Below are 5,000 nucleotides of genomic sequence, written 5' to 3'. Positions count from 1 at the left end.
TGTATGTTGAGTTATTTTTAGAGGACAATAAATCTGTACTGATATACAGCTGCACATTGACTAAAATTCATTTCTGTAGTATTGTCACTTCAATATTTGCTGAATCTCTTGAAATTGAGTTGAAATCAATTCCAGACCAGGGATTGGTTCTCTGGACTTCTTTAAGGTCCAAAACATCTTTCAGGCAGTGTAAAAAAAATATACAGTATATTAAAATTGTACATTTCTATATTAATTAAGTCTTCAAATTGTAGTTTCTGACTCCTTTTTCCATATTAGTGATCAATGTTTAAACTCATCACAAACTATTTGTATTTTAAAACTTTTTATTTGGAGTACAGCAGCTGTCAGGACTCGTTAGCTTCTGCACTAAAACTGTTGCTATAGATATTTGCTCAAAGTCCTGCAATGATCCTGCACAGTTTTTTTTTTCCTACACCCTCTCATTTTTCCTCTTCTTTTGTTTAGGTAAAGCGAAGGATTAGGGCAGATTTTCTCTCTAAAATAGGAGTGGAGTGTGATGGGGCTTTTATCCCTGAGCGTGGAGAAGGCCACAGAGCCACAGGATTAAAGAACCACAAAGGGTCCTGTTGTGTCCGAGCACAAACTCAACTGCCACTAAATGCAACTGCCAGCTTGAATATGTCAGCAGGGTGGGAAGTTTCCTGAAGCTGAGCTCGGTTAGTTTGTGTGGAAAAAAGAAGACACGGGATCCAACAAAACCAGTTTAAACTTCATCCTATGTGAAATTAACCTGAAACATTGACATTTTTTCTTACATTGCTGCTCCCCTGCCCACTCTCCATGACTTTTATTATACAAGAACCAGGAAACAGGCAGTTTCCTTTTATTTTATTTTTTACTTTTCCCAGTCCTTCCTTCTTTCTTTCTTCCCTTTTTTCTCTTCGTCCTTCCTTTCTTCCCTCTCTCCTTCCTACTGTACTATTTTTTCTTACTTTCTTGTAAGGAGGGATGTGCTGAAGGAGGGTTGTGTGAATGTGCAGTAGGAGGGATGTGTGGATGTGTAGATGTGTTAATGAGTAGATGTATGAAAGGAGGGATGAGTGGAAGAAGGGTTGTGTGGACGGGGGATGTATGGAATGAGGGATGTGTGGAAGGTGGGATGTATGGAATGAGGGATGTTTGAAAGGAGGGATGTGTGGAAGGAGAGATGTGTGAACAGAGGAATGTGTGGAAGGAGCGATGTGTGGAAGGAGGGATGTGTGCAAGGAGGGATGAATGGAATGTGAAATGTGTGGAAGGAGAGATGTGAAATGAGGAATGTGTGGAAGGAGAGATGTGGAAGGAGGGATGATTGGAATGAGAGATGTGGAAGGAGGGTTGTGTGGATGTGTGGAAGGAGGGATGTGGAAGAAGGGGTGTGTGGAAGAAGGGTTTTGGGGAATGAGGCTTGTTTAGAAGAAGGGTTATGTGGAAGGAGAGATGTGTGGATGTGTGGAAGGAGGGATGTTTGGATGTGTGGAAGGAGGGATGTGTAGAATGAGGGATGTGTGGATGTGTGGAAGGAGGATGTTTGGATGTGTGGAAGGAGGGATGTGTAGAATGAGGGATGTGTGGATGTGTGGAAGGAGGGATGTTTGGATGTGTGGAAGGAGGATGTGTAGAATGAGGGATGTGGATGTGTGGAAGGAGGGATGGTTGGATGTGTGGAAGGATGGATGTGTAGAATGAGGGATGTGTGGATGTGGAAGGAGGGATGTTTGGATGTGGAAGGAGGGATGTGTAGAATGAGGATGTGGATGTGTGGAAGGAGGGATGTTTGTATGTGTGGAAGAAGGGATGTGTAGAATGAGGGATGTGTGGATGTGTGGAATGAGGGATGTGTGGATGTGTGGAATGAGGGATGTGTGGATGTGTGGAAGGAGGGATGTGTGGATGTGTGGAAGGAAGGATGTGTAGAATGAGGGATGTGTGGATGTGTGGAATGAGGGATGTGTGGATGTGCGGAAGGAGGGATGTGTAGAATGAGGGATGTGTTATTAGTTAATTAATTATAATTAATAATTAGTGTGTTATTAATTCACTCACTCATTCACTCATTCACTCACTTTCTCCCTTTCTCCCTTACTCACTCATTCTCTTATGCATTTACTCATTCTTTCATTCTCTCACTCATTCACTCACTTCCCCACTTACTTATTCACTGTCTTTAACTTATTCACTCATTCTCTTATTCATTCATTCACTCACTCATTTACTGACTTATTCACTTCTTCTCTCACTCATTACCTCACACTTATTCACTTTCTCACTCATTCATTCACTTATTTACTCTCTCACTCATATACCCATTCATTCACTCACTCATTTATTCACTCTTTCATACTGGGCATCATTTTCTTATCTCGACTCTTTCTTTATTTATCTGTCTCTCTGTCATTTTTATTTTCTGTCTATCTGTGTCTTACTGTCTCTATTTCTTTTTCTTTCTCTCTTTCTTCCTCTATAGTTTTCTTCTTTCTTTCTTTCTTTCTTTCTTTCTTTCTTTCTTTTCTTTCTTTCTTTCTTTCATACTGGGCATGACTCTTTATTCTTTCTTTCCTGCTTCTTCTGTCTCTTCCAAACTCTTTCTTTATGTATCTGTCTCTGTTCCTCATTTTCTCCTTTTTATGCATTTTTCCTCAGCCTTTCTTTCACCATACAGTCTCTTTTTTCTCATTCACTCTCTCATGTTCTCATTCCATTTTTGTCTCTTTTCTTTCTTTCTTTCTTCCTCCATAATGGTCTTCTTTTCCTTACCTTCCTTACTTATTGCTTTGGCTTGTTTTTGGTTGTCTGCTGTTACTTTCTGACCCTGCCTCCTCTCTCTCTCTCTCTCTCTCTCTCTCTCTCTCTCTCTCTCTTTTAGCCCTGGTGTGATTGGTTGTTTGAATGCTGCTGTGCTTTAAAACCCCCTCACCAGCTCTAATGTGGGGGTAAAACTCATTCACACACACATACACACACACACACACACACACACACACACACACACACACACACACACACACACACACACACACTGGCAGCTCCACTCACCTGTACACCTTCATTATCCTCATCATCATCATCATCATGGTGTGTAATATGAAGGTTTAAATCTGGGATCTGTAACAGACGAGTGCAGTCGAGTGGCAGCTTGAGGAGTTTCAGCGCTGCGAGGGAACGAGCCTGCAGGTGAGAATACACACACACACACACACACACACACACACACACACACACACACACACACAAAACTGCAAAATGTACAGTTTGTCACTTGCTGTAAAACCATTAGTGTAAAGTGTAAAAGAAATAGCGACAGAAAAGTTTTTTCCAAACATATAGCAAGAAATGGAATAGAATAGACAGAGAGAGACAGAGAAAAAGAAAGAAAAGTACAGCCAAAAGAGAAAAGAATAAGAAAAAAGACAAAACAGGGACAGGGTCAATGAATAAATAAAGACAGATAAAGGGATGGGGGACACATAAAGGAAAAAAACATGTACAGAAAAAGAGAGATGGTTACTAAAATCAAGAGTCAGGATGAGAGAGAGAGAGAGAGAGAGAGAGAGAGAGAGAGAGAGAGCGAGAGTAGCTAACTTTTGTCTATATTAATGTTAAATCTTGAGAAAGAGAGAGAATTGGACAAGCAGAGAGACATAAAAGAATAAAACATAAAGACATTACATAGATAGATAGATAGATAGATAGATAGATAGATAGATAGATAGATAGATAGATAGATAGAAGTGTACACTTGAGCTGACTCCGACTCCACAAGTTTCATCAAAACCTTACAATCTTTTTTAAAATCCCGTCGCCGTGACGACGTATCTCACGTGTCAATAATCAAAGCATGATATCAGACATTTCACATAACATGAAATAGGATATTAGGTTTTAATCAAAATATTGAACATTCACAGATTTTTTTGTCTGAAATGTTTGAGAAAAAAAAACATTTATTTCTTTTAAACCATATACGAATTGACTAGAAAAATCCTTTTAACCTCAATAATAAAATATAAAGATAAATTATTAAAGTTAAATTCAGCTCATTACAACGACATCAAATAACTGTTTACAATTTATTTACATATAAAACTAAGAACTTTTTTATATAATAAATATAATATATTATATATTCATACACATCAGAATGGGTTTTATTGTCATGTGTGCTCACAAAAAAATGATCTGTTTTCTAGATTAGATGCTTCTAAATACAGGATATAAATTTAGGAGGAAAAAAATTTTTTTCGAAAGGTTTAATGAGCACAACATGAAAATTAGGAAATGGACATATTTTGGAAATTGGAATTCCTTTTATTATTATTATTATTATTATTATTATTATTATTATTATTATCATGATGTTAACATGATAAGAAAAATAAATTAATAATAATAATAATAATAATAATAATAATAATAATAATAATAATAATAATACAGTATGCTTTATATTACACATAAGTAACTAAGTGTATTATTGTTAATATTTTACAACCCTAATAAGGTCGTATTAATTTAATATTTCCCTGACTGTATAAAATGTTTTCTTTATTTCTGTTATTTTCATTTTTGTTTCACTTTTTGGATGTGTGTTAGCTTAACTTTTTCTAAAAGTCTTTGAGGATGTTTACTTGCTGTGTAATATGAAGGAATAAAGAATAGAAAATAAATAATGATTTATAATAGAAGATGATCAGAGCAGAAGGTGGTCGGGGGCGATGCGGATCATCCGCGTGCGGGGTTTGAAGGTGGGGGGTGAAGTGACATACAGGGGTTATAAGTGTTCATTTTGTCCTGTAGATGACGGTGATGTGGTTGTCAGGATGATAAACTGCGTGTTAGATCGTTTCTCTGACTTTCCCCGGCGGCAATCAGAGCTGTAACCTCGAGCTCGGACCCCGGATAATCAGACCGAGATCAGATCCGATAGGCGCGGGGGGGATGGGGGAGGGGGTGTAGGTGATAGTATTTATTTTATTATTATTATTATTATTATTACT

At 37.6% G+C, this 5,000-nt stretch overlaps 1 protein-coding gene across 1 annotated transcript in view; it reads left to right on the top strand.

Annotated features, from left to right (window-relative positions):
* LOC124391294 (diencephalon/mesencephalon homeobox protein 1-B-like) overlaps positions 1–5,000 on the top strand; it is a 41,887-nt gene that overhangs the window by 26,541 nt on the left and 10,346 nt on the right. Inside the window, 3 exon segments of the mRNA XM_046857775.1 lie at positions 469–680; positions 2,870–2,936; positions 3,118–3,177. The gene's annotated coding sequence lies outside the window, so the exon portion shown is untranslated.

Source organism: Silurus meridionalis, chromosome 1 (genome assembly GCF_014805685.1).
Source record: "Silurus meridionalis isolate SWU-2019-XX chromosome 1, ASM1480568v1, whole genome shotgun sequence".
Classification (NCBI taxonomy): Eukaryota; Metazoa; Chordata; class Actinopteri; order Siluriformes; family Siluridae; genus Silurus; species Silurus meridionalis.
This window is presented reverse-complemented; position numbering and strand designations above follow the sequence as displayed.